Genomic DNA, 12,143 nt, shown 5'->3' with positions numbered 1-12,143 from the left:
AAAAAAAAAAAGAAAAAGAAAGGTCATTGAGCTGAGGCCTACCAGGCTTCCCAGCTCCACCAGGGGACATGTCTTTGCTATAGAAAAAGGGATATGAGAAGGTAAGCTGCCCTCTTGCTCCATGGAGGGAGGGTTCAGTCTCTTCTAGCCCTTTCCAGCTATCTGTGACCTGACCTTGCCCAGACTATTGGGACCTGCCATTGAAGGCCATTTATAAGCCTAAGGGAATTTATTCCAAGAAGCAGGTAAAACTGATCTTATTTTTTTTTTGTAAAAATGAGGGCCATTTACTATGCCTTGCCTGAATATTTAAGTTTTATTTATCCCTTGAAGATTTTTACTGGGGGTAATAACAGTCTGATTTTTGTTGCTTTATTTAATGCATAGTGTCTCCTTAATTCCTCTTGTTTCAATGCCCCATGTCTATTGTAGGCTGGGACCTGACCTAATTCTAATTAAAAGCAATAATCATGAGGGCTTTAAACTTTAGCTGCAAAGTGTAGAACTATGACCACGGTTCCAGTGCCTTGTAGACTTTTCCTGAATGTGTGTAACTCCTGTTCTTTAGGACATTTCTCAAACTGAAATAGAAATCAGGTTAAATTTGTGAATAATATAAAGCTGCAATAGTTTCAACATAGATTTAGTGAAATTATGTTAATGTATTAAGAACATTTGTAGCTGTAAGAATTTTATTTTAGATCCTGTTATATTAGTTAGAATTTTATTTTAGTTTAATAATCTAGTAGGCTTTAGTCACTTTATTGTATTAAGATGCTTGTTATAGTATTTGTTAACATTAGCTATTTGAATTTTATTTTTAATTGTATATTTTTCCAGTCTGCCTCAAAATCGGAACATGGTAATTCAAATGAATAGATGCCCCCCAGAATCAGTAGGGTTTTGGGACCCTTATTGCCAATGGTTTATTTGAAACCAATTAGAAAAATGTAAAAACAGGGAAAAAAGGAATTTTCTCAGGTAAACATTTAGAAATAGACTTTAATAAATTAATTGACAGTTGTTAGGAAATTACTATATATATGGTTCTTTCCAGGTTTAGCTTGCCCATTCTAGTATTGGACCTGCATTCATGTCCACAGTCTCAAAGCTAGTAGAAAAGGAACTCAATATTAATTAGAAGCTAATTTAAAGTTACATTGTATCACAGGTACCCAAAGGTTCGGGGCAAGTAAATTACATGAATCAAATAATAAAAGAAACATAACTACTCTTTCCTAAGTACTTGTAGGATTTACAGATTATTCAGCAAATGGTTCAAAAGACTGCCCAAAGGCACTTCCAGCAGATACAGTACATCAGCCAAGGATTGACTCCCATACAGATGAGTCCACACACCATGATCCTGACAACTCCCACTACTGCCAAAATAGAAGGCATCAACCACAAACAGGAAGCTGGTTGGTCTACATATGGCAAATATATGATGAAACTAAGGACTCTTTTTAATCAGACTTTGGGGGAAAGGGAAACTAGGGTAAAACAAAAGCCAACTTAATTGTCACTAAAGGTTAAAGGTTTTAAATTAAGAGTTCTGACTAAAAGTAAATTATTATAAAAGCCAACTAGTTTTATGTAAGTTGCAAAAGGTTTGTGCAGTTTATAAGAAATTAATCAGTAATATTTGCTTCTTTAATGAACTGTATTGCCATAAATGCTGTCTGTTAAATATCTGTTACATGTTATAAGTTAATATTCCTAGACAACAGCCAATCAGTAAATTAAGTCAAAGATTTGACTTAGGAAATAGAATCAGTGGGAAATGTTGTAAGGTGCCAAAAGCTACAGAATTAATATAACATATTAATATTTTAGGAAGTTTAAAGAACATTTTATTCATTTGGGCTAAGTGTGCAAAGGGAGATTTTGAAAATAATCTATATACTTGTATGTGTGATTAACATAAAACCAAGATGGCCAATGGCATTGTGTTGTAAATGCAGAAGAGAAAGGAGACTTGGATTTTCTGACCTTCCCCCATACTTATGGGAGAAGGGTGAATAGCTAGCCAGGTACAGGAAGAAAAAGATTAAATTAAAATCTTTTCTTACACTGATGAACCATTTACAGGCATCTGTCTCTATGGAAACTACCCCTCCCTTCCTGAAAGCATGTAGTTAATGTATGTATCTCTAAACAAAAGGTATAAATTTATGCTGTGATGTCAGGTTTTTCCCCCTCCCATGTATAATTAAGAGTATATAAACAGCCCCTGAACTATTTTGGGGGTCTGCACAATTTGGGTCTGTTGCCCTGTGTCAGCGATATGCAGCCAGCATATTTAATAAATTTCCTCCTTTAATAAAACTTTTCAAAAACTTATTTGGACTATGTGCCTCTACAAAAACCTGTGGAATTGTGGATTGGGTACTTTACAACAGATCAAGCTCGAGATGCAGGGGAAAAAATGGAGGAATTCAGCAATATTAGGCAAGGACCTGATGAGCAATATCAAGAATTTGTTTCATGGCTGATTTTGGAAGTTGAAAGAATAGTGGTAAAAAAAGTTTACATCAGAATATGCGCCAATGTTGAGACTTCATACATGCAAGGTCTTGCTTTTGCCACAGGTATTAAGGCAAGAACTCCAGAGTGTTTTGATAAAAGGCTAAACAAAAAAAAAGGAAGGTCAGGAAAGGACTGCTGCTCATGGACGTTGTTTCCAATGCGGGGGTGTGGGACATTTTGCTAAAAGTTGCCCTACTCCCCCTGGATATCAGTCTCAGCCTCCTCTTTAAGGGCAGCCAGCTCCTAAAACTCTGGACCTCTGTCCACATTGTAGGAGAGGAAAACATTGGGCGAATGAGCGTAAGTCTAGATATACTAGCGAAGGGCAGGTAATTCAGGGAAATAGACTATGGAGCCCTCCCCGGCCCCATCAAACAATAGGGGTGATGTCAGTGTTTCCTCAGAAAATTCTGATTCCAGCAGGCCAAACATTGCCCAACTATCCTGGGCAACCACAGGCAGTGCAGGACTGGACCTCAGTCCCACCTCCTAATTTGTATTAACTCTGGAGATGGGATATCAAGCTATGCCCACTGGAATTTTTGGGCCACTTTTCAGTAACACAGTAGGACTCTTATTAGGCAGAAGTAGTTTAACTATGAGAGAATTTTTTGTTCTCCCTAAAGTAATAGATTCAAATTATACAGGGGAAACTAAAGTAATGGCTCACACCCTGAGGAATATAGTCACTATTTCCCTTGACATGAAAATTGCTCAATTAATCCTTTTACCTCTTTTAAGATAAGGCCAAATGCTGCAGAAGGGACCCTGAGAGAATTGAGGTTTTGGCTCCACTGATGTTGCCTATTGGATTCAAAAAAATAGGTCAGGAATGGCCTGAAATGGAACTAACTATACAAGGGTGTAAATTTAGAGGACTTTTAGATACTGGAGCTGATGTATCTGTTGTTGCTAAGCTACATTGCCCTCCTTCCTGGCCTACTCATGAAGCAGCCACAGAATTACAAGGTATAGGGCAGAGTAAATCCCCTGAACAAAGCTCTAGTTTTTTACAATGGGAAGATAAAGAATGCCATTCTGGACTTTTTCAGCATTATTTGCTCCCTGGATTCTCAGTTAATTTGTGGGGTAGAAATGTTTTGAAAAATATGGGAGCATTGCTTGTCAGTCCTAATAGTTTAGTCAGTAGTCAAATGCTTGATCAGGGATTTTTGCCCACTAAGAGACTAGGGAAAGAACGGTGGGGAATTCTCACCCCCATAGAAGAGGCACCCAATACCAGAAGGTGTGGATTAGGATATCAAAATTTAGCATAGGGGCCTTGGTAGCTCCTGCTACCCCGATAATGCATTGTGCAGACCCAATTACTTAGAAATCAGATAATCCTGTATGGGTAGACCAATGGCCCCTCTCTCAGCAGAAATTTAAGGCAGCTGCTCAATTGGTACAAGAGCAGTTACAGCTTGGGCACATTGAACCTTCTAATAGCCCATGGAATATGCCTATAATTGTCATTAAAAAGAAATCAGGAAACTGGAGGCTATTACAAGATTTGAGACAAATAAATAAGGCTATGGAAATTATGGGTCCTCTCCAGCTAGGACTCCCTTCTCCTATTGCCATTTCATGGAATTTTCACCTTGTAATTAATGACTTGAAGGATTGCTTTTTTACTATTCCTTTAAGCCCTCATGATTGCAAGTATTTTGCACTTAGTGTTCCTTCACTTAATTTCCAGGCTCCCATGGAGCAATAACAGTGGAGAATTTTGCCTCATGGTATGGCTAACAGTCCTACCTTGTGCCAAAAATATGTTGCTCAAGCTATCTCTCCAGTACAAAGGCAGCACCCTAAAGTGTACATAATTCATTATATGGATGTAATTCTTATTGCTAATCCAGATAAAGACACTGTGCTGACCATTGTGCAACAACTAGAATATTTTTTGAAAGAATTAGGACTCTATATAGCTCCTGAAAAGATATCACAATCTTTGCCTTTCTCTTATTTAGGATAAATTATTGAAGGACAACAAATTCGTCCACAAAAATTAGAAATCAGGACAGATCATTTGCAAACTTTAAACGATTTCTAGAAATTATTAGGAGATATTACTTGGCTTAGACCTTTCTTGAAATTAACTATCGAGGAACTGAAGCCACTTTTTGATATCCTTAGAGGCTTGGCTGAATCAGCTTCTCCTCAGCTGTGGGACAGCAAGCTTTAAAACATGTAGAAAAAGCCTTGCAACAAGCACAACTAAAATGCATAAATCCTGAAGAATCAATTGCCTTACTAATTTGTCCCTTGAGTTACACTCCAACGGGACTATTGTGGTCCTATTAAATGGATTCATTTAGCTGTTACTTCTGAAAAAAGTTTTATCTCCGTATTTTGATCTTGTCGCCTCCTTGATTATCAAGGGGCGTAGGCAACTCTTACAGCTTATAGGTTTTTGAGCCTCAAATTATTGTTGTTCCTTTTGAAAATTTTACAGGCCAAATTGATTCTCACTACCCAGCTGATAAAATAGTTACATTTGTATTTCCTAAGACAATTGTTAATGAGCCCATTCCTAAAGCACCTACAGTCTTTACTCATGGTTCCAGCTCAGGAATAGCAGGCTTAATAATCAGTGGACAAGTTTATACTGAAACAGTTGACTTAAAATCAGTTCAAAGAGAAGAATTATATGCCATTATCATGGCTTTTCAGCACTTGTCATGTTCCTCCTTTAATCTGTACACAGATAGCAAATATTTACTTATGGTTGTTTCCACTATAGAGACTGCTGTCTTAGGGACAACTGCTGATGAGAAACTATTTTAGCAATTTCTCTTTCTTCAAAGACTTGTATGTTAACATAGAGCTCCATGTTTTATAGGACATATTCGAGCTCACTCCATGCTCCCTGGAGCTTTAGCACAAGGGAATGCCCTTGTTGATCAAGCCACCGAAAAGAAAATTATTGGAGCAACCATGACAGATCAAGCAATTCAGTCTCATACTATTCATCACTAGAACGCTGCAGCCCTGTGTAAACAGTTTCAACTTTTTTGAGAAGCAGCATGGCAGATGGTTAAGTCCTGTACAAGGTGTCCTATACTTCAATCTGTCCCTTCATTTGGAGTTAACCCTGGAGGACTCCTATAAGGACAACTTTTGCAAATGGATGTTACTCATATACCTTCATTTGGCAAAACAGTCCTTTGTCCACGTTACAATGGATACTTATTCTGGATTTATAGTAGCCTCTGCCAGAACAGGAGAGGCTGCTAAGCATGTTATAGCTCAGGGGTCCCCAAACTACGGCCCGCGGGCCACATGCGGCCCCCTGAGGCCATTTATCCGGCCCCCGCCGCACTTCCGGAAGGGGCACCTCTTTCATTGGTGGTCAGTGAGAGGAGCATAGTTCCCATTGAAATACTGGTCAGTTGGTTGATTTAAATTTACTTGTTCTTTATTTTAAATATTGTATTTGTTCCCGTTTTGTTTTGTTTTTTTTTTTTACTTTAAAATAAGATATGTGCAGTGTGCATAGGGATTTATTCATAGTTTTTTTTATAGTCTGGCCCTCCAATGGTCTGAGGGACAGTGAACTGGCCCCCTGTATAAAAAGTTTGAGGACCCCTGTTATAGCTCATTGTTTATATGCATTTTCTATTATTGGACTTCACTGATTAAAACTGACAATACTCCTGCATATGTAGGAAAAGCATTTACTACATTTTGTCAGACTTTTGGATTTGACCTAAAGACAGGCATTCCTTACAATCCCCAGGGTCAAGGCATTGTAGGGCGTGTAAGGTCGGTGGATAGAGGCATGGTCACGTAGGGACTCAGACCCACCCACTTTGGCTAGGACCGCCCACAATCAAGCCCGCCAAAGGAAGCTTCCCAGGAACCATTTGGAAAGAAGTGATCGTCTGCCAGCCAGTGAAATTTCACCACGTCATAGTAGCTCCACTTCCCTAGAGGGACCCTTTAAATATCTCGCACGCGGTTTAATCTTTGCAACTTCCCTAGCCTCCATTTTGCACCTCCATCTCTCCTCCATTTCTCTTTCCTCAGGGCCAGGGAACCTTGCCGGGCGGGGTGTGCACTCTGTACTCAATAAAGCCGTTTATTATTCCACACTTTGCGGCTCCGGCCCTCTTCCTTCCTTCTCGGCAGGGAAAAATACCTTACAGGGCGTGCACATCAAATGCTTAAAAATCAATTAGAAAAAATAAAAAAGGGGACATTATACCCTCAAACTCCTGCAAATCTTCTTTGTCATGCTCTTTTTACTTTAAATTTTTTTGAATACTGATGTGCAGGGTCATTCAGCAGCTCAGAGACTCTGGAATCCTACAAGAAAAGTCTTCCCTGAAGTGCGATGGAGGAACCTGCTCACAGGAATCTGGCAAGGGCCAGACCCTGTTCTCTTATGGGGCCGAGCATATGTGTGTGTTTTCCCTAGGTCTGCTGAAGCTCCTCAGTGGGCTCCTGAATGATTGGTGAGACACCATGACCCTGGATGAGAGACTCACTTCACAAGAGCAATTGTATAAGGCTTATTTTACTAGGCTCTCATCCCTTTCTCTGTCAAACCTGTTATCCAGCTAGTAACACCATGCCTGGAAAGAAGGTGAAGGGGATGCCTATTTGGATATGGCTAAACAGAATCTCATATGTGGCCGACTCAAAATTTTTTGAGAGAAAGTTCTGTTTAGATTTTATCTTTTATTATATATATTTCTATAAAAATAGCCCTTTTGCCTGACCAGGTGGTGGTGCAGTGGATAGAGTGTCAGACTGGGATGCGGAAGGACCCAGGTTCGAGACCCCGGGAGTGCCAGCTTGAGTGCGGGCTCATCTGGCTTGAGCAAAAAAAAAAAAAAGCTCACTAGCATGGACCCAAGGTCACTGGCTCGAGCGGGGGGTTACTCAGTCTGCTAAAGGCTCGTGGTCATGGCACATATGAGAAAGCAATCAATGAACAACTATGGTGTTGCAATGAAAAACTGATGATTAATGCTTCTCATCTCTCTCCGTTCCTGTCTGTCTGTCCCTATCTATCCCTCTATCTGTCCCTTTAAAAAAAATTTTTTAAAATAACCCTTCATAAGATCAAGCAGGCCATGTTCTAATCTCTAAAATCCCGGGTTTCACTATTGATTTGTGTAATTCTTGTTTTTGTTTAGTCTTTGTTTAATGTTGTCTAAATGTGATTTTATAAGGCCTGAATTAAGTTCTTGCATGCAAAAATTGGAAATGCTGGCTCTAATATTGAAAAAATAAAATTATATTATCCCTACAAATTTTTAATTTTAATTGGAATAAGTAAAGCGTGCTCATTTAAATTTAAATAAAATGGAATGTGGATCCTAAAGACTTGCTAATTTGGCCAAACTGCTCCAAGCTGCAAGCTGCAAAGCTTGAAGTAGGGTAGATTTACTTAACAAAAGTGAAAATTTTTTTCTCTTCAAATTGTCTGTTAATTAATGGGATAGAAATGTTTTGATAAGTATGGGAATTGCTTGAAAATGCACTTACTATATTTTGTTAGAAGTTAACATAAAGACAAGTATTTCTTACAATCTTTGAAGTCAAGGTATTATAAAGTGTGCTCAACAAATGCTTAAAAGTTAATTGTAAATAATATAAAAAAGGGAAGAGTCATATCCTGGAACTCCTGAAAAAAAATTTTATTAAGCTTTTTACTTTAAAAAATTTTCCTTTGAATACTAGTGCACAGGAGACGCCAAATCTCTTTCTACTGCAAATTTCTACCCTCTTTTATTTGATCCTGCTAACAATGCTATTTTGTCTTTTTCCAAATAGTTCCAGATATATGGAAAAAGTTTATATAGGTGGATGAGGACCCTCAAACCCCTCAGCGATATCTTCTAAGCATGGCTTTTAAGGTCTATAATGACCAAGAGGAATAGAAAAGGCAGACAGAGCCCAAAAGAGATCAGGCAAAATACCAGTTCTTGGCATACACCCTTAAAGGCTCCAAAGCCCCAAAGGGGCTTTATAGGACTCCATCAGGGCCCTGCTTCATGAGTGGAAAGGAAAGTCATTGAGCTAAAGCCTGCCAGACTTCTCGGCCCCCCCAGGGACATACCTTTGCTGTGGGAAAAAGGGACACTGGAAGGTAAGCTGCCCTCTCGCTCCTCTAAGGGAAGGTTCAGTCTCTTCCAGCCCTGCTCCAGCCACCAGTGACCTGGCCTTGCCCAGCCTGCTGGGACTTGCCACTGAAGGCTAAAGGTGCCCAGGGCCGTCGGCCCCATCTCACATCACTGTGGATGAGCCTAGGGTATTTCTTCCAAGTAGCAGGTAAACTGGTCTCGTTTCTTATGAACACAAGGGCCACTTACTATGCCTTTCCTGAATATTCAAGTTTTTATTCATCCCTCAAAGATCTCTGTTGTGGGTGTTGATAGTCTTACTTTCTGCTGCTTTGTTTAATATATATTTATAGTGTCTCCTTTATTCCTCCTGTCTCAATGCTCCGTGCCTATTTTAGGCTGGTCCCTTCTCCTAATTTAGACAAATTTACCTCTGCCACCCAGCATAGTGTAGCCCAAGGTTTTTTTCACCACCCCATGGCTGCAAAGCTCCAGGGAAATGCCCCCTAGGTTCATCTATTCAGTTTAAAGAAAACGAAAGCTCCATCTCCATACATGCTGCAGATGGCTTTTTCAGTCTACCTGAATCATTGCCAGCTAGAAGCAGTGGTCATTGGGAGTTGGTCTCTAGCTGCAAAGTGTGGAAATGTGACCACAATTCCAATGCCTTGTAAAGTTTTTCTGAATGTGTGTGACTCCTGCTCCTTGGGACAGTTCTCAGACTGAAGTGGGGTTGGATTACATTTACAAATAATGTGAAGCAGTGATGGTGTCAAGATGGACTTGGTGAAATTACATTAACATGTTGGCCCTGGCTGGTTGGCTCAGTGGTAGAGCGTCGGCCTGGCGTGCAGAAGTCCCGGGTTCGATTCCCAGCCAGGGCACACAGGAGAAGCACCCATCTGCTTCTCCACCCCTCCCCCTCTCCTTCCTCTCTGTCTCTCTCTTCCCCTCCCGCAGCGAGGCTCCATTGGAGCAAAGATGGCCTGGAGCTGGGGATGGCTCCTTGGCCTCTGCCCCAGGTGCTAGAGTGGCTCTGGTCGCAACAGAGCAATGCCCCGGAGGGGCAGCGCATTGCCCCCTGGTGGGCGTGCCAGGTGAATCCCAGTCGGGCGCATGCGGGAGTCTGTCTGACCGTCTCTCCCAGTTTCCAGCTTCAGAAAAAAACAAAACAAAACATGTTAAGGATATTTAAGAGTGTAAGAATTTTATTTTAGATTCTGTTGTATTTAGTTCAGACTTTGCTTGATAATCTAATAGGCTTTAATCAGTTTATTGTATTAGGACACTTGTAGTATCTGTTAGCATTGGCTATTTTAATTTTGTTGTTTAATTTATATTTTTTTCAGTCTGCCTCCAAATCAGAACATGGGAATTCAAATGAGTATGAATCACAGCACACAAATTGAAGTTTAATAAAATAAAGAAGGGTGGTCTGTTGGGGACCGAAATATAAACAGTGTATTTTTTTCAATCTGGATATGTTTAGGGGACAGAGGTGCTGGGCCCAACCCCTACCTCAGCTGCCTAGTTAACAAAGAGCTATACCTGATTCTTGCTTGTCCTACCATATGCTCCAGAAGAGACTGGAAGCTAGTTTTGTATTGGTGTAAAGTTAGATTTGAATGATCTGGTGGGGGTTGTCTTTGAGTTGTCTTAAAAACAATTGAATTGCTAATGGACCACGTTTTTTCCCTGAATAAAGATGGGTGTGCTTTTGGGAGCAGCCATGTTACAGCTCAGGAACAGTAGAGATTGTTCTCCATGCCATCCTCCTGAACCTATCTGTATGTATATATCTTTATGTCTCTATCTATCATTTATTCAATTCCATACCTTTTCCCATTCAAGACCCCGTATTAGACTTGTGGCTGGACTGCGACAGGTATGTAAACCAATTGTCACAACTGTGTTATCTCGTGATGAAGGAATGCTTTTATTCCTTTTAATAGATTCTATAGATAGATGTTGCATGCTTGTTAGTAATTGACTATTGTACCATGCTCCCTCCTTACCCACCCCAACCAGTACTTGATTCTGTATAAAAGAAGGTCTAGAACAGTAAGAGAGCCTGCATAATTTGGGATAACACCCCATGTAGCTAGCCGGGTAATTAATAAATTTCTCAAAAATTCATTTGGACTTAGTGTCTCTATGTAAACTGTGGATTAAGGTATGGTACTTTTTAACACAAGCAGCCCATCAGCAACGTCATCAGAAGGCTAACAGCCTTTGAGAGAATTAAGTCTTACTCAGAACAAGCTTGATTGATCATTAAACAAAATCCCAATTGTCATATCCACTCCCCAGTCTCTTCTACCAGAATTAACTCAGGAGAACTTTGTCCTAATCACCTGTGGCAGATGGCTGTTGTAAGATATTTTCCCTGCTGAGGAAGAAAGAAGGGCATAGCCACAAAGTGTGGAATAGCAAAAGCTTTATTTAGTAGAGTGCTTCCTGGACGATGTTCTCTTGTCCGCAAGATAGGGGCCAGAGAAGTTGCACAGATTCTTCCGCATGGGGGTAATTTATAGTATCGGTAGGGTGGTCGGGTTGATATGACGTGGAGAAATTTCATTGGCTGACAGACAGACGTTCTTTTTCAATGGGCTCCAGGCTGTTTCTTTTTGGTGGGCATGCGTGTGGGCGGTTCCAGCCAAAGTTCCTGGGCCTGGTTCTTCACATGATCCTCCCCTATTGCCAACCGACCTCACAGCTGTGACCCATATTCCTTTATTCCATAAACTAAGATGGGTACATGTTTGTGTAGATATATTTTCAAGATTTTTGTTGCCACAGCACAAACATGGGAAAGTGTTAAACATGTTATAGCTCATTGCTTAGCAGCTTTCACAACTCTTGGAAAGCCTGTTGAATTAAAATTTACAATGCCCCCACTTATACGAGTTGAGCTCTTACCGACTTTTGTCAACATTATAGATTCTTCATAAAATGGGGATCACCTATAACCCACAAGGACAAGCTATTATTAAATGTGCTAACAAAACCCTAAAGTTACAACTACAAAAACAGAAAGGGAAAGATGAAAATTATTGTTCCTCGCAGCCACAATTGAATCATGCTTTTTATGCCCTCAATTTTTAAAAAAAGATTTGGTCATTGCCTCCACCCCCCAGCACAATAATGTTTTGTTTAAGCATATAAAATAAATTATTTTTTTAGGCTCAGTGTCACTCTGTTACTATCAAAGCACAATAGCAAACATTAGTAAAACAACGGCCCCTCCCAAGAGAAATGCAATCCATAATTTGCAATCAACTGCCCTGCTCTGAGGGAAGGCCCACACGTGGCTGCCCAGCATTTTTTAACAATAAAAGTGAGCAAACTCAAAAAATACAAATTTTACAAACTCGTCTGCCCAACAAGCAGCCTCAGGTGGGTAGAACATCAGCCCCAGAGAATTGTCAGTGGATCCTGGTTGGGGGGGTGGGCATGCAGGCACTATCTCTCCACCTCCCGGCCTCTCACTTGATAGAAAAATAATTCAATCTGTGAAAGGTCATTACCACATAAAGT

At 40.2% G+C, this 12,143-nt stretch overlaps 1 protein-coding gene across 1 annotated transcript in view; it reads right to left on the bottom strand.

The window, feature by feature from the left end:
- Positions 1-12,143, bottom strand: part of LOC136399327 (zinc finger protein 420-like) — a 375,158-nt gene that overhangs the window by 178,329 nt on the left and 184,686 nt on the right. The gene's annotated exons all lie outside the window — the stretch shown is intronic.

This window comes from Saccopteryx leptura, chromosome 3 (assembly GCF_036850995.1).
Source record: "Saccopteryx leptura isolate mSacLep1 chromosome 3, mSacLep1_pri_phased_curated, whole genome shotgun sequence".
In the NCBI taxonomy this organism is placed as follows: domain Eukaryota; kingdom Metazoa; phylum Chordata; class Mammalia; order Chiroptera; family Emballonuridae; genus Saccopteryx; species Saccopteryx leptura.
This window is presented reverse-complemented; position numbering and strand designations above follow the sequence as displayed.